Source organism: Chinchilla lanigera, unplaced genomic scaffold (genome assembly GCF_000276665.1).
Source record: "Chinchilla lanigera isolate Chin_1 unplaced genomic scaffold, ChiLan1.0 scaffold00016, whole genome shotgun sequence".
Lineage (NCBI taxonomy): Eukaryota > Metazoa > Chordata > Mammalia > Rodentia > Chinchillidae > Chinchilla > Chinchilla lanigera.
In genome coordinates, this window is record NW_004955417.1 from 2,521,284 (window position 1) to 2,544,103 (window position 22,820).

Below are 22,820 nucleotides of genomic sequence, written 5' to 3' on the forward strand. Positions count from 1 at the left end.
TGAAGATAAAGACTGAAATACTAGAGAGGAAGACGGTCATGAACAGGTTCTTGCAGAAAGATCTACAGTAGGAATTATTTACCAACTTCACTCCAAAATTCACTTTCTTTAAAATATATCATGGCAATCGAGAATTGAATATAAGACTATCTGTATGATTTGGTAACTTTGCTTAAAACTATAGATATTTTAGTACCAATCCAAGTTGGCGCTACTCATGGCCGTGATGAAACAAATTCCATATTGCTGAGGTTTGAATCTCTGTACTCCAAAATTCATATGTTGAAACTGTGACCCCCAAGGTGATGATCGAAGAAGGTAGGGCCTTCGGCAGGTGTTTAGTTCATGAGTCAGCGGCCCTCAAGAATAAGACTAATCTCTCTTTCCATCGTGTAAGGATAGAGCGCAAAACCGTGAACCAGAAAATGGGCCCTTACCTCCTCACCAATTGCTGAATCTTTAATCCCAGTCTCTAGGGCTATGAGAAATAATTTCTGTCACTTAAAAGCTACCCTGTTTAAAATATTTTGTTTTAGAGTCTGATGGTTGAAGACACATATCTAAAATTCATCAATAGAAAGGCAATTTATATGAGTTGTTTTCTTGCTAAATTAAACAGAGATCATATTATCGAAAGTTTAACCTGACTATTCTAAGTAGATTGTGTAGCAGTGCATTTGGGGGTTTCCTTTGCCCCACTTGATGTGTCTCTTTGAAAGCAGTAGGCAAACAAGAAATTGGAAACTACTTTGTTGTATCCCAAGAAAAATAAAAAATATCTATTGAGAAATTCAGTTGTGACTTCAGATTAATATGTGAATTGGAATATATTTATATATCCACATAAATTTACTCACAGAGATTTTTATTCTTATTTATCTTTCTGCATAATCTTCATCCATAGTATATTCCAGTACCAGTGGTAACCTTGATTTATTCCAGCAGAGAGAAGTGCAAGCCAAATTCTGTTATTTTTTAAAGTACTCCACTGGGACTATTTGGAAGACAGTTTTGAGGCAAGCATTATGAATATCTTCTAATAGCTTTATTTTGAATAGGAAATTAAAGAGAGCTCTTCCCAGAGGAATGTACAGTTTTCATTTCAGTGAATTTGATTCCCACTGCACATGCTTCTATGGCCTTGTATAAGTAACTGACTCAATGTGGTACTCTTTCCAGAGCAGAATTGATAATGTCTTCATGATATTAATATCTTATTTCCATTCAGAATGGAATAGATTCCAATTTAAATATCCATCTCACAAATGTGTATGATAGCAAATGCAAATGAGAACACTGTTTTTAGCCACAGAATTAGAGGGTCTAGCCGTGAATTTATACTTATCATAACCTAATTTATTTTCTGCTATTCATAGAATTGGTCTTTCCCCCCTAACATTACAAGTAGAATAGGAAAGTGTTAAGAGGCTCAGTCTTTAGTCAATCTCCGTTGAAAGTGCTTTTCCAAGAGTATACAACAAACTATGTTTGTATTTCTTCAAAACTGATTATATGAACAATAAAGTTTATAGCTAGATAAGATCTCCAGCTGATAATGCTCAGATAGAATTTGCACAGTAATAACTACACATCACATCAGACAAGTGTAAACTGGAGTTCCTCTTCTTTTTTTTCTGTCTTTATTTTTAACTGCACATATCGAAAACACCGTAAGACAGCTGTTCAAATAAAGTTCACATTTCTTGATTTAATATTCAATTGCAATTTAGCAGTTTTTGTAAATAAGGTTTTGATTAACTTTATAAATAAATGATTTTAGTAAAATATTACTTATTTTCGGAATCTTAACAAAACGTGTGCTTAAGTCAGGAAAATGGCCCTAATACTAAAACACTTAAAAACACTGTTATGGTCTAGATCTAAAATGTCTCCCCAAAATCTCTTGTGTGTGGAAGGCGATTGGCTCAGGGGAGCACTATACTCAGTGGTTTCATCCATGATTAATGAGGAGCTAAACATTTGATTACAGAATGAGGTGTGGGTGGCTGTGGGCCATTGGGATCGTGACTTGCAAAAGTATACCCCTGTTCCCAGCCTGTCTCTTGCCCTCTGCTTCCTTGCTGCTGTGGGTTGAGCATATTTGCTCTTTCATGTCCTTTTGCAATCCTGTTTCTGCCTTGAAGCCAGACAAAGACTGAAACTAAACCAAAATAAATATTTCCTTCTTTAAGGTTTGAGTGTTACACGTTTTGTCCCATTAACAGGGAAGATGGTAAGATAGATTTTTGTACCAGAAAAGTGAAGTCATTCCTGTGACTATACCTAACCATGTGGTCCAGCAGCTTTTGGGAGTGGTTTGTGACAGGACTTTGGAAAAGTTTGGCGATGTCAGCTAGAGAAGCCTTAGAATCTTCTAAATTGGGCTTGATTAGAGATGCTGATTGGAGCCGAGAAGACCAGTGTGCTTACAGGAATCCAGATGGTAAAGACTTGAATCAGGAGGCTTCTATGGGAAACAAGGACTCCATTGACAGTTTGACTAGAGGCCGTATGTGTTACACTCTCACAGCAGAATAGTGTTTATCTGGCCCATGTCCTGAGACTGTGCAGGAGGACTAAGACTAAAGGGGTTGGACTGATTAATCTGGTGGATGAGACTTCAAAGAAACTGAAAATTCAGGCTGTAGCCAGAATAGTGCTCACTGCTTTAAGCAGATCAATAGTGAAAATCAGGTACAAAAAGCAAATGTGAAAATGTATACTGTTGTCAGAAAGAAAGCACCTTCAAAGTCAAGGTGAACAAGAGCATGGTAATTGAAAAGATTATCATTAAAAAGTAGACATGTACTTTGCATTAGGATGAAAAGAAAGGTGGTTTGAAAGCATCTCAGAAATCATCAAGACCCCACATTTTGCAGATTCATATAAGCAACACATGAAGCTTTCATTTGAGAAGACAGCCCCTGGGTGCCGTGCTTATGAAGGTCTCTTAAAGAATCAGTTCCTCAGATCCGTGTCATAGTACTCAGCCATTCAGGGTCTCAGAGACCCGTGCATCCTTGATCTAATGGGGCAAGACTACTGTTGGAACTGGCAGAAGACTTTGGAGTCAACCACAGGACACTGATTTTACTGGAATGAACAACATGAGAACTGTGAGATGAGGGAGGCCGGGCAGTGTGCCCTTAAGAAGACACTGTAGGAAGCTGTGAGTAAAACCAACAGTGGAGTGAAGAAGCCAGTCAGTTGGAAATTCCAGGAACATGGGATGTCTTCCAAGGGAAGCCACAGCAGTGAGCTTTGAGAGAGGCCCTGAGGGATGCAGCCACCAACAATGTTGTAGGGACAGGACTGTCCAAGCCTTTCTAGAATTCACATGTCACCAGCACCTGCCCCAGGAGCTAGACATGGAGCTGTGGGGTTCAGTGTTACCCTGCTGGTTTTGGTCCTGCTTTAGTTCAGTTATTATCCAATCCTTTATTTCTCCTTTTGGAATGGGAATATTTACCCTGTGTCATTGTATATTGGAAATATTTAAATTTCACAATGAAGAGTTTGCTTTGAGTCTTAGAGGAGAATTTGAACTTCTACTTTTCAGCAGTGCTGGAACTGTTAAAGCTTTGGTGACCTCTGGGGATGAACAAAGTGCACTTTGTGTAATGGAATGGATGTAAGCTTCGGGTGCCCTAGAGGTGAAATGTTATTGTTTAGATTTAAATTGTCCCCCAAAACTCACGCTTGTGGGTGACTGGACCATGGGGACAGTATACTCATCAGTGCATTCATCCATCAATGATTTAGTAGCTGTGTGTGCTGTTAGGAGGGATAAACTAGCTGGAGTTGGGTCACTAGAGAAGAGAGCTGGAAAAGTTGCTGCTTTTAGCCATATGTAAAGCATCTCAGAAAGCATCTCTAGTCGCTGCTCCTTCTCTCTGTGTGCCTGGCTGTCATAGGTTGTGCACCTTTTCCTCTGCTATGCTCTTCTGCCATCCTGTTTCTCCCTGGAACCAGCTGATTTTAAACTGAAACTGGGCAACAAAATAACCCTCTCCTTTCAATTGCAGGTATCAGGTATTTTTCCTCAGACAAAAGTTGCTAAGACAAAAAGGGTATGATTCAATTACAGATTAAATTTCACATGGCATTTGAAAAATGAAGGCTAACCAGCTTATTTTTTCGTATGTGCAAACATTACTAGTCACGTGTATCTCTCATGTCTGTATGACATCTGTGTCTCATGCTTCACGATTAGGATAAAGGTATCTTGCCACTATAGAAAGATCTGTCAAAGACGATGCAATCAACCAAATTTAGACTTAAATCCTCTTCCCACTTATAATTATTTTGATTTAGGGAAAATACTTAACTTTGTTAAGCTTTGTACTCAAAATGGAATTATATGTGTAAACCTTAGAAAGTTTAACTAACATTAAAATCATGTGATAAATGTTACCACAATTCTTGCTAATCAAAGTCCTTCCTTAGTAGATGTCATCATAGTTATAGTTGCAAAGATCCCAGATGAAGGTAAACATTGATGTGACAGATATTAATTGTTAAATGTATTTTATGCATGATTTCTACATGTGAATAAGAATATATAGAACATGCTCTAATCCCCCAGGCTTATGCATTGCCCCTAAACATGTCCCTTTGTTTTTCTTTCTTTCCTTCCTACTTTTGACTAACATCCTCCATTTTCAGCAATGTTCTTCCCTTGTCTTTGTAGCTGCCTTTTAAAGCCCTGTGCATTTCTGAAAACCCACCTGAGCTATGTATCTTCTATGAAGTCTTTTCAGAAAATACAGAATAGATATGTTCTTTTCTTCAATTTCTTTTTTAATTTTTAAAGCTATTTGTGAAATGTGCTTCTGTCTGAGTCTTTGAGCTACTGGTGCCCAATAACCTATCTGCGTAGTTTCTCATTCGCCAAACTTCATAAAACAGTGGCAGGTACTCAATGTATTCATGCATTTTCCACAGCATGTTTTGGTCTTTTCCATGTGTGAGACATTGAAGGTAAAAGAATAAATAAGATAGCAAAAGTAATAAGAGATAAAGATTTAAACTATATTACCTACCTAGTTTGACATTTACAGTTGCTGCTACCATCAAGAACAGCTGTAAACTGAAAAAAATAGAAAAAGGCTCTAACTACTAATGAAAAACAATTTTGATAAGACCACGCCTGACTGTGTAGGATGCTCAAGAGCCAGGCCAGAGTGTATTGATTTAGTAAAATTAAATTAAGGGACTAATGAGTTAGGCATCTGGTTTCCACTGGTAACCATGATCTTTGTAGAGGCAGACACGGTAGACTATACAGTCAGGTGTGAGCGGGAAGCCCTGGAAACAAGCTCGGGGCAGCATTCTAAGTGGCAGCCGTGAAGGATGATGAGTGAGAATGGGAAATTATGCCTTTTTAATGGACAGCAACTGACTTTACCCACAACAGACTCGGGAGGGTTTCTGTGCATGAAATATCACCCAGGGAAGGAACAAGACAGCCACAAGTGGTCCTTTATAGCTGTAAGATTACTTCAGCTAAATGACTGCAGTTATTCTAACAAGCAGGGGTAGAAAGTCAAAGGCTGCACACTATATCACTGGGCCATGGGGTTCGCCCACCACTTGATGATCACAGTGATGCCTGTAAGAGGGAATATTAACATGTTTTATAAGCTGTCTTTACTGAAATCGGAATTTTGTAACTATATACAAATGATTCAGTCATAAGTGTAAGAAACTTCTGTTTTTATAAACAGTTAGAAAGTATGTTCCATATATTGTGAAAATTTAGCAAATCAAGGTTCAAACTCACTGTGGCATCACTAGGGTTAATAATATATGGACATAGATCATACCTTCAACCAAACAGTGGGAGAGACATAACCCAGGTGTCAAAATTTGAAACCGCCTTCTGGGTTACTTAGGCTTTTATTCATTTGTTTTGTTTGCATTTCATTATGTCCCCTACCCCAGTCTTGAGTTCCTGGGCTCAAGTGTTGGCTCCCGAGTTCTGGGACTCCAGGCCTGTGCTGCCATTCTGTATAAGGTTATAGTTTTACTGAACCTGAAGTTGGCATTTGGCAGTAACATAGGAAGAGGATTCCCTTGTGTCTGGCTTCATGGATATGCATAGTATATCTAGGGAATATAATTTCACATTAAGATTTGTCAAAACTAACGCTCTAATAATATATTTAATAGCTCTTTGTACTACAGGGCTCATCTTGGGTTTTAGTGTCACCTTCAAAATAAGTTCACAGGTTCACTGACTTCCATCATGGAAAAAGAATCAATAATTGGCATAAAGGGATTTATTAGGCAAAAATTTAAAAGGACACACTTAAGAATATAGTGCAGATGGTGAGAGAAATGATATGGATTATGTTCTGGAGCTGGATATATTTATGGGGCTTTGGGGGCTTCCTCAAGATGGGGCATCCAGGATGTATGTTGCTATCATCTGTCACTTTACATGTCCCATGTGTTTGAAATTGTCATGCTGCCTGCTAAAACTGCTTCCTTAAAGAGGGGGGTCTGTGGGAGAAAGTGCAGTATACTAGCACAGGTCCAGAGCCCAACGACAGGCTCTTTGTGTTTTTTAAGACACTAAAATATTTCTTTTTCCTGGAAAGGAATCAAAACGCTTGCAACGAATTTTTATGCCCTGTAGCTACAGGGCTTTTTCTTCCACCAAAAACACAATTCCAAAATCCCAATTTCCTTGTATCCTGTCTTTTTAATTCTTTTTGTTTTACCTCAGTGTATAGATTGTTGTCGAAGCTGTGGGACAGAACACTGACCTCATCAGGCAGAGCTATGGCGTGCAAAGACAGGGTTATCCAGGATTAAAATTGAAGCAATGCGAAATGCTCAATTAAAGACTGACTAGAATTGGTCAAAAAGTTAGGAGGACACCTATGGTGCAGTGTGCAATAGAAAGAGAATTTGAACTTGTTATGATACTTCTGCATGTTAAACTGACAAACATCTCTACTTTCATAAGGGCCCCTTGATATTCTGAACATTGAAAAATGATAAACCACTGTGTTCCTCTTAGTGGCTCCACTGCATTCACTGAGTCAGAACTTTTACTCCTGTAAATCACACTCATCATTCTGAGTCTGACCTTGGAGAGTCCACGCACATAGTCCATCATATATTTAAGGAGAACCTGCTGCTTGCCAGAAAACACATGTGCCATGGAGATATATACTGTATGGCTATGATTCTTGTTATTTTGAAGTGGACATCATGTTAGTAGTATTCCGAGGTGCTGGGGACTCCAACTACAGATAATTTTTAGGTTTTTCTTGTCCTGAAAAAGAAATGGACAAAAAAAGCACAAAAGATAGGGAGATTTTACACTTTTTAAGGTAGGAAAGAGAAATATGCTATGCATATATTCATATGCTATGCATATGAAAAGATCACAGTAGCCAAGAGTTTAATAATGAACATCTTTTGTATTCCTTACTTTGCAGGCTGACATCAAATCTAGGCTGTCCTATCAAAATCCTGCTTGATCTCAGACAAGAAGAACTGAGGATAGCATTTTTTGACTGGTACCAGGTGCAGGGCTTGGGCACATGTGGCCTGGATCTCCATGATCAGCAGGTCATGCCCATGTGCCAGATGGCTGGTCACATCCTAATCTCCTACCTCAAACCTGCTTACTGAGGCTAGTGTCTATGAGACATTTACAGTGAGTGAAGTAACAAGCTATAAGAACTTTTTATCTCAATTCTCACAAGTCTAGAAGGTATGTTCTATAACCTTATTGTACTGAAGAAAAAAATGGAGAAGTAAAAAAATGCCGCACCTTTAATTACTACCCCATGCTTGAGAAATATAAAATAAATTCAGTTATCTTCAGCTTTGCATCATTTCCAGTTTTTAAAAAACAATTGTCATGCTTCTAAGCATTGTCTTCTACAGAAGAGTCAGTCCCAAATTCTTCAGGCATTCCTTTTGTTTATTTTTCACTTGTACTTTTGATAACAAAGTTTCAAGGCCTTTTGTTTCCCAGGACAAATTTTTCAGTGTACATGCGAACAACAACCTCTTTTAAAATATTTTTAGGTAGTTTTTTTTTCTTTTAAGCACAATAATATAATCAGCTCTCTTGTTTTGGAAACTACTGTTCTACTGAAATTATTTTCAGCTTTTTAATAGTAAGACCCACTTTTCAGAGATTTATATAAAGCTCATTGAAATCTCTAAAAGTCTTTTTACATGAAGTAAAATTGTCACCTTGTCCATGGATATAAATAATTTTGAAGTAATTTGTTATTTTGATCCAGGACATATAATAAAGTGAAACTGGAAGTGGAGATCTAAGAAAGCCCTTAGGGACTGGGGATATAGCTCAGTGGCACAAGCGCCTGCCTGGCAAGCACAGGGTCCTGAGTTCGACTCCTGGTACCAAAAACAAAAAAAGAGCCAGTGACAGAAAGCCCTTAGCATGATGCCTAGAATGTAAATACAGTATTCAATTTGTATTAGCGCTTCTTAACTTTCTTCCTCCTGCTGAGGAAATAGGAAAACTGTGTAATTCAGCTTTCTCACTTTCAGCAGTTAACCTTGTACTTTATAATCCAATATGTGGACTTTTGGCATCATTCATTGTTTTCCTTCATTCTCAGCATAATTAAAATCATCTTGTCTTAAACTTCTGCTAATTCCTTGTTTTGGTTGATGCATAGTGTCAACTGGAGGAGCCTAGAGGTTTGGCTAAGTGACTCAGCAGTTCTGCATCCTGGAGTGAAGAGGACAGGCCCTCAGCGCTCTGAGATGTTGTTCATTGTGTCAGTCTGAGTTTAGGAGGTTAACTCAGTGACTGAGGTGGGGGCGGGCTCCTTACTTTCTATCATCCTGAGGCTGTGCAGGAGGGGGTGGAGATTATGTGAGTGCTACGCACCCGCCAGGTGGGGGTGGCCCGCTTACAATCTAGGGGAGGGAAAGAGGCTTGTCCCCCCACTTTTGCTCTTGCTGCTTTTGCTGTCTTGTGCCACCTTAAAATGTTGCCCCTGTGCCCTGCCACCCTACCTTGGAGCCAGCTGATTATAGACTGAAACCTCCGCGAACTGTACACTAAATAAACCTTTCCTTCCTGAATTCTGGGCGTTGAGTATTTTGTCTCAGCAATGAGAGAAAAACAACGAAGCCATTCCTAATTTGAGATTCTCACCATTTTTTCAGTTCTCCCACACTTCTTTTTTACCTCTTTGTATAATGTAGAGTCCTTTTCTAAGAGAAGTTCATTGAAAGTCCTGTAGCACCACGCACTTTCTTAACTTCTGTTTCTTTCTTATTAGAATCATCTGGTTTCATTAGCAGAATTTATTTTTGCACATTCCTACAAAAAGTAACCTTTTTTTAAAACAGCACTATTATTTTTCTTTTATTTGCTCTGACATTTCTTTAATGCTCTCTACTAAAATTTGGAAATATGATTCCTTTTCAAGTGGTATAATCTCAGGAGAAATATATGTTTCTCTTAGAGTTTAAGTGCAACCAGTTGTTTTAGTGTCATGGGAAAATTCTTCCTGTGTAAGGGCTGTATGGAGGACAAGTAAAAATTGTACACATTTCCTTTATAACAGCAAAGATGTCAAGAAGAATCCCCATATTAGGCCTCCACATTGTTACCTTTTGCTTCTGTCAGTATGAGCTGAACTAGGACAGTCTTCTTGCATCCTCCATGTAATGGGGCAGCCTACATTACATGAGAACTGAATTCCCCCTTGAGTGATGGCAGTGATGACTTCCCCAGAGCCACCTCACACCAGAATTGAGATAATCATCAAACACTCAAGTTTGACCAAGACTTCTTACTTATGCATACTTCTCACCTACTCCTGCCCCAGTTTTTCCTTTCTTCAAATCTAAAGCTCATTCCAGTAACCCCGAAGACAGGTCTAAGGATGCTTAGCCCCCTTCTCTTCCCAATATTGCTGTATTGATTAAAGCTTCTTTCCTGCCTTTCAACATTACCTTTTCCATTTTGGTTACTGGGCAAGTGGCCGTGTTCCTGGTCTTTCAGAGTCATATGCTCAGGTTTGTTTGCTCAGCACAGACCAAATGAAAGGAGGCCATTTATTTTAGTAAAAGAAAAAAAAGAAGGATTTATTGAAAGCTAGTTCTGAGGAGATGGAGGGGCCCATTTGCCTCACCCCCTCACTGTGTTCAGGTGTATAGGTCTGTTTTAGTAAGAAACATGGCGGCAGGGGGCAGCACAGAGCAGGAAGGTGGCTCTCCACACTTGCTTTTCACTGCCAGGCTTCTTCAGTCCATCCTTCTCTTTCTTGGGCAGAGGAAGCGGGGTTCTGACCTCCTGGGATTGGCACCTGCGTGTTCTGTCACTTCTGTGGGGCTGAGGCGAGGAGGGAGTGTTGGTTATTCAGCAGGAGAAGTTACAGAAGCTGCTTAACTCTAAAAGAAGTCTCACTATTCAAGTTCCATTTTGCAGTGCTGTTTATAGCTAGACTTGATTTGTTGGGATCCTAAATTCAGGCCTTGGCCTGGGACTCAGGTTGTGCTGATATCTTTTTATTGTATCATCTTTGTGCCTAGTGATTTAGAGCTGATGATACCAGGTCAACTTCCTTTGACACCCATTCATCCTTCCCAGTGGGGAACTCAGGTCTTATTTTGTTTTCTGATCATTTTCCTTGAGTTCCACATTTTAATATTTGTTATCTTTCATGGTCCTGTCTTTCTTATCTGAGACAGGAAGATAGATAAATTTTGAGCATCCTCTACTCATCTGATAGTTCAGTTTCTCTGTGATCTTTTTCCTTTTTTTTTTTTTTTTTTGTTTTTTGTTTCTTTCCAGTACCGGGAATCGAGCTCACGACCTCGTGCTTGCCAGGCAGGCGCTGTGCCGCTGAGCTAAATCCCCAGCACCCCCCCTTTTTTTGCTTTTTCCCTTTTCTAAAGTCTCATTTTCATTCTTTTAACTTTTTCTTTGATTAATGTCCTTTATGAAATACCCATTTGATTCCTTTATCTTTTCAATACCTTATAATTTACTGTTCCTTTTTTATTTAATCTATTTCTTCTGTCCCTTTCTTGGGTTCAGTTAACTGTAATTTTATTTCTTCTTGTGTGTTCTCATTTCACTTGTAAGTTTTATATTTCTAATTAAACATATTCTTCAATATTTCTAAACAATTACTAAAGGATAACTTAGTTTGGTGTACTTCATTACAGGTCTCTACATGGTTTTGTTGGGAGACTTTTTATCGGCTCAATTGCGTCAATTTTTACTGCCTTTTCATAGCAGTTTTGCTTAGATCTGCTCATTATGTTTCTAGCACTAAGTAGCTCATAGTTTGACAGTGCCCACCCATTCGCTATCCTGTGCAATTTCATTCATGAGTGGTGCTCTAATGGCAGTGTAGTGGATGGAAGGACTGGAGTGCTTTTTATTGTTTGTTTCTTTGGCTCTAGAGGTTTTCTTTTTTCTTCTGCAGATATAAATCCAAGTTATACCTCCCCATCTTTACACATCTGCTACCCTCTTCACCAAAGCAGTAACCCCCCACACCATTTCACCAGCCACATCCTCTCCTCAGACCTAGTGTTGTGAACCACTAAATCCTGATCTAATATGTGAACTTGTCTGGCATGTTTGAGGAATAAACATCAAGGAGATTGGTATTGACTGTGATGTGGTAGTGAATATAGGAGAAAAGGTTAAGGTATACGCCAAAGAAATAAGGGGGAGGAGTGTATCTGTAAAAAACCAGTTGACATTCTTGAGAATAACAATTTGGGGAGGTATAAAAATCTAAATGTGTTCAAATCTTGTGTAATTTGCACAGTATAATGTTGGCAATGATGAAGTTTTTAATAAGTTCATGCTAATAAACTATAGCCTGAATCTGCAAATTTTATTAACAAAATAATCTTCTGGAGTGGAAGTATGATAGATCTTTGTGGAACCATTTTATGTCTGGTCATCACCTTTCCCCAGAGTCTGCCATGGATTTCCATTGCCATCTGCATACACACTTCAGAAGACAACTGAATACTTTTAACATGAGTTTTGAAACATTAACAATCATGTACTTTAGACACTTATTAAAGAGAGTAAATACAGATAGACCTCTAAGGGAAGGCTTTACTATGAGCAAGGAAGAAACAGATTGAATGAAATACCACTAATACAAATAAAAATCATAATATTAACATTACATAGTGTTTACCATGAACTAGGAATTGTTATAATTGCCTTACATATATTGAGTCAGCCTCTCTTAGAATTGGGTGTATCAGCCAAGGACAGGCAGTGTATGCCTGTAATCACAGCATTCTGGAAGTCTGAGGCAGGAAGACCATAAGTTTGAACCCAGCCTGGGCAACTTAGCAACTCACTGAGACCCTGTCTCTAAATAAATAATTAAGTTATCATCTTTAATCCCATTGTACAGATGAAGAAAATGAGGCACATGAGCAATGTCCCTAAAGCTTCCCAGAAATTTAAATGACCTGGCTTGTAGGAAAACTTTTCCTTATCATCGATTCCCCTTCCTCTGTACAGACCACCATCAAATGCACATGTAATGATCTTATCTCTACAAAGTCAGATCACTGGAGGAAGTGTAAGTCATTTTTATAGCTGCATGTTTTTTTATCCATTTCCATAGTGACTGTTTTCCCTTGTAACTGACAAGAGGATCATCCTTTCTGTACACTTTACCTTCTTACCAGAAGGATCGTAAGTTCTCCCCATTAAACACTTTTATTGAAAAAATAGAATCACTTCTAGGAGCTGGAGGAGAAACTTTACTAAATGATGCACAGGATAGTACATCTGTGTGAAGAGATGCAGGAATAGCACAGAAAAGGCCCATGTTCTCTACATCAGGCAATGCAGAAAGTGTACCATCATTCTCCTTCCCATATTTTATGAGTGGAGTATTAGTCTATAGATCTCCTGCCTTGCATCCTACAAGAAGGTATAGAGACTGTCAAGATGGAGGTATTCACAGAATGACACACGTGCTGAAAGACAGTTGAGAGGGAACATGTTCCGCTGTGTTCCCAGCACACAGAGGTCCCCAGTGCACAGAGGCTGTTCAGCCAAGGTAACTCAGTTAGAATCAATATGTACGTGAGTATTGGGGGTGATTTTTAATCCTGGTATCTCACATTAATTGGATTAAGAACTGCCAGCTGATTAGGAAAGCATTTGCAGAGGGCTCTCTCAATGGGTCAAGAGGCATGGATACTACACATATGTTGCCTCAACTAGCACCATCCCCTGCCCTACTTTCAATCCCCCATTTGTTCCTCCATGGCCTTGCCCCATGATGAACCTGCCTTTGAGCCAACTGATCATAGCCTGAAAACATGAGCCAATTAAATCTTGCTTCCTTTACATTGTGCATGCTGGTCTATTGTGTCCAGAAATGGGAATGATGACTAACATAGAAAATGGGCATTAGACAAGTGAGGTCATTGCTGTGAGGTTAAAGCTGCAGAGGAGACCCCCAAGAAGTCAGAGATACTGGAAATTTAGAATGTTTGCCAAGGAAAGCTGCATCTATGAGTGGAGCCACTCCAAGAGAAAGGCTGTGTGGACTGCAAGTGGCAAGGCCATAGGGGTGGGGCTTCTCAACCTCTTTGAAAATCACAGTAACCGCTGTGTTCCTACAGTTCCAGAAGTGGAGCTATAGGACTTGGTGTTTTCCATGCTGGGTTTTGATCTTGCTTTAGTCTGACGTTTTTCAGTTCCCCATATCTCCCCCTTTGAAATGGAAATATTTAACCTGTGCCTTGGGATTATGTAACTTGTTTTTTTTTTAATTTTTACAGAGGTTCACAGCTAAGAGTTTGCCTTGTGTCTTAGAGGAGACATGGAGTTGGACTTTTGAAAATGCTGGAACTTTTGAGACTTTGGGGAAGAGATAATTACTTTTCCATTTGTAAGAAGGATAGTTGTACCATGTTAGGTGAAATTATAAACTTGCTATTGTCATTATTTGGAGATTATGTGCTTTAAGAACATTTGCTTGGGTATGAAGTTGACATTAATCCTGATATATCAGCCTCATTCGATTAAGAATCACCTGGCCTATTACTAAAGCATCATTCTGGTCTGTCTGGGTGGATCCTGAGAGTATGACATTGGGTACTGTATGCTGTCCCTTGCCTGTTCCTCTCTGGCACTCTTCCCTGCTCCGCTTCTTGGATGCCATTAAGGAAGCAGCTTTGATCTTCCATGTATTTCTCCCATGTTTCTAACATGGAGTCAGCCAATAATAGTCTGAAAACATGAGCCAGTTAATGTTTTCTCCTGTAAGTTGTGGGTATGAAGTATTTCGTCCAGCAACAAGAAAGCTGCTAATATAGAGAGGGAAAAAATAGTCACAGAGGACACTGTAGATCCCACTTTTTTCTGGTTAACTTGGAAGAACTGAAGGAAAAGACACCAAGTGTATACACGTGAATGTTTTCAGTGAATGTGAAACATGGGGGACATTTTTTTATTGCATGCAGGATTAAAGTACCATAGCTTGTAAAACTAGACAAACCACTTAAAGTCTTGTTTTCAAAATCAAATTTTACTTCTTACTAAATATTCATTCATTGACTCACTCACACTTAACAAATACTGATGAAACACCAACTATACCAAACACTGACATAGGGCCCTAAGAGAGCAGTCATGAAGAAAACTGATAAAACTGCCCTGCATGGAAGAAAACAAGAATCAAGACATGTAGGTGAAATATATAGAATATTATAGTCATAGTAAACAGTAAGAATGGATTAGTATCATTAAGGGATGTTCAAAATTTTAGACAAAATAGGTAAGGAAGAATTTACTGAAAGATGGCAACATTTGAATTAAAGAACTGAAAGAACTGAGGGTTTGTCAATAAACGGTGTTTAATCATTGTGTACTTAATTCCACATCCTTAATTTGGGGAAGGATTAAATTGAATGGTTGGTGCAAAGTATCTCCCTAAGCAGTGGCACCTAGTAGGTGCTCTTTACATAGATGTCTTTTGATGACTAGATTCAAAATCCATACCCCAGGAGCTTGTCAGTGACTCTCCAACAGAGTTTAGATGCTTAAAAAAGGACACACAAGAGTGCCAGTTAATCTTGGCAGAGATCATTTCGGCCTCTGATTAGACATTGCAGCAGGGATATCACCTGTGGAGGTGGACTCCTGCGGATACATTAAAGCAGGTTTTCACTGGGAATTAGAAAGCAACATCAGGTTCCAAGAGTGCAGAATAAATTTGCAATAAATCTGAGCTCATCAACTGCAGTCAGTCATGATAGATCAAGCTCCTCATTATTAATGAGAAATAGAGATGGAAAAGTTATGTTTTATGCACTCAGTTCTAAATTGCATGTGGCTTGATTAGGAAGGAAGACAGTGTTGTCAGTAGATGGTGCCAGAGGGTTACTTCTCGCTGCAAGGCCAAGATTAGTTTCTGAAGAAAATCCCTTGTGCAAAGGTTCTTGTCTCCTTTTTGAGACTCCACCCCTTTCTTAGCATTCTGTATAAAAACGTTATAATTAATAAAATCGAACCTTTTCTTAGATGTACAGAATGATGTTCACTAAAAGCTCTGCTAAGTCCCTTGAGATCATGGGCTGTATTAAATTCTAAAATCATGGCATTCATTTAGAACCATGAAGATAATATGGAGATCACAGCATAAATGTTGGATTATTAATACAGTTAATCTAATTAATATGGCTAAGATTTATGTCATCAATTTTATATATCGATATTCAAAGTATTAGGTTGCATTTTCTATGCACAGGCATTGAACATAAAAACATGTTTTGCTTAAACTGAACTCAGATTGTGATACAAATAGGGAAGTTTATCAAAATACAGACTGTACCTCAAACTTCAGATTTGGGTCATATTTAAATTTAGAGGTTGGAGCAAGTGCTTTCACCAAATATAGTATCTGCATCTATCTCACTGGAGAAAGTATAAATTTTCAAAAATAAGTAATTTGTCAGTTGGTATTTACAAACTGCATAAACTCACAAAAATTAAATAATTATTACTTTACTCCTAAATAACTAGGAGTAAAATAGCGTATGTCTTGAACCAGCTGTAGTTTGGCGTGGAACATGATGTTGAATTCTGTAGACATACCTGGGAAAAAAGGTTAGTTAGATTACGGTGATTTTGAAAAGTAGAGAAGCCACACATGGAGGGCACACCTCTAATACCAGAACTCCGACAGGCTGACACAGGAGGGTGGCAAGTTTGAGTGCAGCCTGGGAGACCCTATCACAGAATAAAATAAAAGGGCCGGGGTGCAGCTCGGTGGAATGGGCCTGGTTTCAACCCCAGTACCACAGAGAAACAGTAGAGAAATTATGTGCATATCACACATCTCAAAAAATGAGACTATTTCAATAAGGCTTTACATAAAGAAGATCTTGGAAAATTTGTCAGAATCCTCAGATTTGTATTTGACATGAAAATTGAACATGTTATTAAATCTAAGAATCTAGAATGTCTCATAAGGGTTCCATTCTCCTGTGATTACTCATAATAATCTGAAGTGTGAGGCAATTTTATGTCAAATGTGTTTCTAGAAGTAGATAAAGCATTAGATTCTAATTATAAAAAGAGGAAAATCTAAAGTTCATCTAGAGAAAGTTTTATTCCTGAATCCTTTTTTTTTTTTTTTTTTTTTTTTGGTTTTTCTCCGGTACCAGGAACCAAACTCACGACCTTGCGCTTGCCAGGCAGGCGCTTTGCCGCTGAGCTAAATCCCCAGCCCCTATTCCTGAATTCTTAAAGCAATCAGTGTGATACCTAAAAACTTCAGAGTTTTCTTTTTATAAAAAAGTTCATTCTAAAATAGAGTAATAAATACTATATTTGATGATTCCATTGTTTCAACTTACATAATTTGAAAGAAATAGGTAATACACTATTATTTAGGCCAGACTACATTCAGAATACTTTTAGTTACTTTGATATTCATGAGTAAATATGTATATTTAACTGGGAATTGAACTCCGGACCTTGTGCTTGCCAGGCAGGTGCTGTGCAGCTGAGCTGTATCTCCAGCCCTCATGAGTAACTATTGTTCTGTACTTCTATGACCATAAAGTAACTCAGCCTAGAAAAATTTTAGCAGTGTCCTTTTAATAACTTCCATAGTAATTAAAATAATTCTCTCTTCCTCTCCATTATCACCTACATCTTATTCCTAGTATAGGATATATTTTCCTGTAAGGAAATCTGCCTAAACAACTGTAAATTAAATTTTATAACCCCATATACGAATCTAAACTAAAGAAAAGCATGAAGGAGAAATTGAGGTTATACACCTGTTCTCAAATGACCAGCACTGTATTCATGACTACTGTGTATCTTTCAGTGAACAGTGTGGAAGCTGTTCATTTTTCAGTCTGAAGTAAAATACTTTCAAGAACAACAACAAAAAATCTAAAGCAAACTATGTAATTTGGTTAAGTCCATAAAGGAAGTAAGACCTAAGGCCATGATTCAGTTTAGGTCTGCTCAACTTGATCTGTCTTGAGGCCCATTTGTTCTGTTTTCCTGTGAAAATTATAATTTATATCCATACAGTTTCATATTTGACCTCCAGCAAAGTATCCTGTTTTGAATGATAAATTATGTGGCCAGGCTAGATCACAGTAACAAGCCAGGACTATTTAATCAAGATTTAGACACTGCATCAATTCCCTGGAAAGATAGGAATGTGGGACTTACTTTAAATGCTTACAGAGAATACATAGAGAACCTGAGAACCTATTCAACTTAATATCTGCAGGAAATTTGTGTCTCATCTCACACACACACACGCGCGCGCACACACACACACACACACACACACACAGTGTTAGTCACTTGCTCATTATGGAGACATGATACCCAACACCTGAAACTGAAAGCAGGCGTGGTTTATTTTGGCTCTCTAAAATACAGTAATAAATACTACGTTTGATAATTCCATTGCTTCAGTTTACATAACTTGAAAGAAATTACTACAGTTGTCCAGATTCACAGCGTGGTGGAAAGGCCCAGTGGAGAAAGCCACTGGTGTCAGGGTGCCTAGCAAGCAGAGAGAAGTAAGGAGTCGCGAAGAGATCCACTTTTCCATGTTGCGCCCCTACGACCCACGCCAGCTTCTCTCCCACGTCCTGACAGCACACGTAGTAACTGAACACACTAGCAGATGCATCCACACCGCTGAGTATGGCGTCTACATGAGAGGCCTTCCTAGCGTGGTGGCCATACAGGCAGCTTGTCCTAAAGGAGGAGCTCAGAGAGCCTTTCTCACAGAGATGACCCTTAAGCACAGTAAGGGGGAGTAACATCTAGCACTCTTTCCAATAAACTGAGAAGGTGATTGAGGAGGGGAGAGTATTCAAGGCAGAGAACACTAGACCTGGCGTGTGTTCAGAGGAGGCAGCCTGAAAGCTTCTGTGACATAGAGGCCACGAGATTGTGAGGATCCGCAGTGCACAGCGCAGAGACGACTGAAGAAGAAAGACTTCTCAGGGAAGTGACTAGCCAGCCCTGAGGTGTGCATGGGGTTAGCCATACCTCCATTTCCCGCACTTATACACTTACTTATGCCCTGTGCTGGTCTCCAAGGATTCAGATGTACCTGATGGCACTTTGCCTCTGCTAAGGAGTAGACAGGATCAGTGGGAAAATTCTAGATGTACACTGGGCTGTCAAGGCAAGAATTCATGCTTTTGTAGGCTCCAAATTATTCTGGGCTTCTCTCAAAAAGTCCCCTGACCACCACCACCACTCCCGCAGCTTTGGTCCTATCTGTCTCTGACCTTTCACCGCTGCACTGGCTTCGTGCTGCGTGATCACCCCACTGTGTCCTGCTGGTGGTCTCAGTGTAGCGAAGTGAGCATCCAGGTACCTTTACTCAAACTCTGTGTAGGAGGGGTGGATGCGATGTTTTTAAAGCTCATTCGTGACCCTAGCAATGGTCTCCTTTACTTTCAACTGGACACCATAGAGCAAGTAATAAGTTTAAAGGGCCAGAGCGATGTCCACTTCTGTTGCACCCGACTCGCACACAGCCTGCAGGTAAAACTAGCAGGCCAGATTTGTTACTGTTGGGATGCAAGATAAGAGGTCTGGTTGCTATTCTGCCACTTGCTGAGGGTCGGAAGTGGCAAGAAACCACAGAGGGGAAGGTGTGGTTGGTTGTACAGAACAGTGACGGCCAAACAGGCCCCTGCCTTGTGGAGCTTACATCTGTGGAGGAAAGACATTAGTAGAAATGTTGCTGGACTTTGCTGTTAGAAGAAACACAGAAGAAGAATGGATGAACTTTTAAACGTATACTCTGTTGTGAACTCCATTATACATGCAATATATTATATAACACTATTCTAAATTTTGAATCAAATTGCCTTTGCTATATATAAAGAGAGTGGCTTAGATATATTCTTAAGCAATATAATGAATAGTGTCTTATAGTTTTGAACTTCATGTTTATTCTTCTTGAAGTCCATCAAACATCTCTAATCTGAAGGTTATAGTCTTAATTAGTTTTAGAAGTATGTTAAAAAGAAGAGAAAGAAAGCTGGAGTTCTAGAGAAAAGTTTCACAATTTTTGGTAAACAATAACCATTCAAAAAATGTTACTTCCTTCTTTCACAACTCTCCAGCACCAACATTTTATCATTGTACTTTAAAAAGGAATACATCATACAAATATACCCAAAATTAAGTGTGAGTTTCTTATAACTAGTGTAACTATGAAAACTAAAGAAAGTACACTATAATGCTGGATGTAGTGATGCACGCATGTAATCCCAGCACTCAGGAGGCTGAGGCAGGAGGATAATTGTGAGTTCGAGACCAGCCTGGGCTACAAAGTGAGCTCAATGCCAGCCTAAGCTGCATAGTGAGATCCTGTCTTAAAAATACAAAAAGAAAGAAGGAAGGAAAGAAGGAAAGAAAGAAAAAAAAGAAAGACTATATATTATAAATATGCTTTAAATGTATACGAAATGAGCAAAACTCATTACATCTCAAAATGAATTAGGTTTAAAGAACCATATGAAATAAATCATTGGCGGGGCTGCGGATTTATCTCAGGGGCACAGTGCCTGCCTGGCAATTGCAAGGTCCTGAGTTTGATTCCTGGTACCGGAAGAAAAACAAACAAAAAAAGAAATAAATCATTGGCAACTTTCCCATTATATATCCAAAGAAACTTGTTATTCTTCTCCATTTTGCTTCACTCTGATTAGAATTTTATAGCAGAAATTACTCTAAAACACATAGGATGATAGGAAAATGTTTAATGTGGCAACAATGAGCTCACTTTGAGTTAGTCAGACTTTTACATGATGGTAAAAATTATTTCAGAGCCCACATTATTAGAATAAAAGAAATTTCAGCAGCCTGACACTGTAAAGTTTGTTCTCATTTTACCTTTTAAAGCTGAGTGAAAGTCTGTAGGGTTCTACAGATCAACAGTAACCCAGAGATGTTTGAATTTTCCTCAATTTCTTATACCCTCAAAAACAGTCTGGAATAATGTCTGCTCTGTGGTTGCTGCTTATTAAGTGTTTCCTAATTTATCAAATTAGGTTTCCTTTATTAAAAAACAAAAGGGTATGTTCCCATAGTAAAAATTTCCAAGAATAGAAAAGCACTGGGGTAAGGGATAATTTCATCCTTTCTGAGCACTGCAGCCCTACTGCCTGCTGAAATGTCTTATGAATTATTTTTATTTTACAAGCAGAGTGACTTGGAGTGCATCTCTTTCTCTGTACAACACCACATTAGTAAAGAGGCTTAGAAGATATACAGTAGCAAGTGCAAGAGCAGATAGGTATCTCCTGCAGATGAATACTATCTTCAATTGATTCCTAGAAGATAAATTTGGCATTAGGGGGATTTTATTTGTTTGCACTGGGAATTGTTCCCAGGGCCTTATACATGCTAGCCAAGTGCTCCAACACTAAGCTACATTCTTAGCCCTTAGAAGATGAAATTTGAAGGGAGGAAAATTCAGTAAAGAGAAAGGAAAAGTTTCATGGCAAAAGAACGTGCTAATAGGAAGGCAAAGGGCCACCTGATGATGTCTGTCCTAAAAAGGGGCAGGAGGGGATAAATCAGGAAAGAATATAGGCAAGCTAGGAAGTTATGGATTCAAGTGTAAATGGTATTCCTCAGCATGGACAGAGAGTGAGCACACCTAGTTGGAGTCAGTCCAACCAAATGGATTGACAATCTAGAGGAGAGAAGATTCCAGGAAGAGGATCTCTCAAAAAAGGAGAGTCCTTTATTTGACACAGATATTACTCTTTTTATTACAGAAGAATTTATTTTGGATGAGTAGACTGTTCTCGGAAAGCAAATTTTTCTCTTTCGCTCTTTATCCCTTGTGGTCTTGATAATTACAGAGGTGTACACACAGGACATTGTCAATAAGTTCCATAGTTTTAGAAACAGTAGCAAGTAGGATAAGGGCCAATGGAGTGATCAGAGCTGGGGATCCCGTAGAATGTATCTTCTTGTAAGATGATGGATCAGATAACCTGAAAGGAAAACTGACTATCCAGAGCTGATACCCTGTCTGGTGGGAGATGAATCTTTTCTCTGTGATGTGATTATTATAAACAATGCAAACAATGAAGAGTGAGGTGAAATAAGGGCTGAAGTTGATGTAACTAACGTCGATATCTGGGATTCTTCATATGCAGTAGTGGAGAGAGAGGAGCTGTGGCAGAGCAAAAGGAAGGGGCTGTGTCTCTGGCTTCCATTAAGCCAGAGTCTCATCTTGGTCTTGTGTTTTAGTATGCAGCTGGATGTGAGCTCCATCAAAGAGAGGAAGTCTCTTCAGAGAAAATAAAATGTGAAAAGAGATTTTGCAAGGTTGACTCTGAGTTACGTCCAGAAAAGGGAAGTTTTTGTAAGTGGAATGCTTGACAAATGCACTCAGTGAATTTTCCTTAATTCTAGTAGTGTTTAGATTATGGAGGCATTCTGCTTATTGGTGTACTTTCAGGTCAGTAGCCAAGATGCTACTCAGATATAAACAATGTTGTTACAGGTTGGTTTCTCCAAGGAACTGACTATGACATGGAAATTAGTATGTAGGACATGTATTAGGAATCTCTATAGGGGTCAGCTTTTGAGAAAGGAGTGTGGAGAAGCTGGATTAGACAGAGAAGTGGAACTGGGGTCCAGCCCCAGCAGTTCACAGATGAAGATCAGGAGTTGGTATTCTCTGAGGTGACCCTTGTTGGGCCTTTTAGACCCCTGCCTGGAGAAGTCATGAGTAAGTCATGAATAGCTCCTGTAGAGTGTGTCCTTGAGTCAGTGTGGCCGTCAAGAAAGGGCTATTAGCTGAAGAGTGGTAACTTGCTCGAAGCACTCCAGCTGCTTAGGAACTTACTGATGAGATAGACATCAAATACAATAAAACTATAAAATCTGTGACAGTGCATGTTATAATTTAGATCTAAAATGTCCCTGCAAAAGTCTCATGTGTTTAGATGTAGAATTTTGGGGAGATAATTGGATCTGAGGGATGCCACACTCATGAATGGATTAATCCACCGATGACTTCAATCTCTGAATGTGCTCTTAGGTGGTTGGACCTCTTTGGAAGAGGTGGATGCAACTTAAAGAATGTACTCCTGCCTCCAGCTCCTCCCTTCCCTCCCTCTGTCTCTGGGCTGCTATGGGTTCAGCAACTTTCTTCTATCATGCCCTTGTTCACCTTGAAATCCACAAACCATGGACTTAGTCATCTGAAACCGTGAATCAAAATAAACCTCTCTTCTTTTAAATATGAGTGTCTGGTATTTTGTTCCATCAAAGTGACTAGTATAGG

At 39.1% G+C, this 22,820-nt stretch overlaps 1 protein-coding gene across 4 annotated transcripts in view; it reads left to right on the forward strand.

Annotated features, from left to right (window-relative positions):
• The window catches only part of Ralyl (RALY RNA binding protein-like), a 624,857-nt gene that overhangs the window by 398,234 nt on the left and 203,803 nt on the right, over window positions 1-22,820 (forward strand). The window lies entirely within an intron of this gene.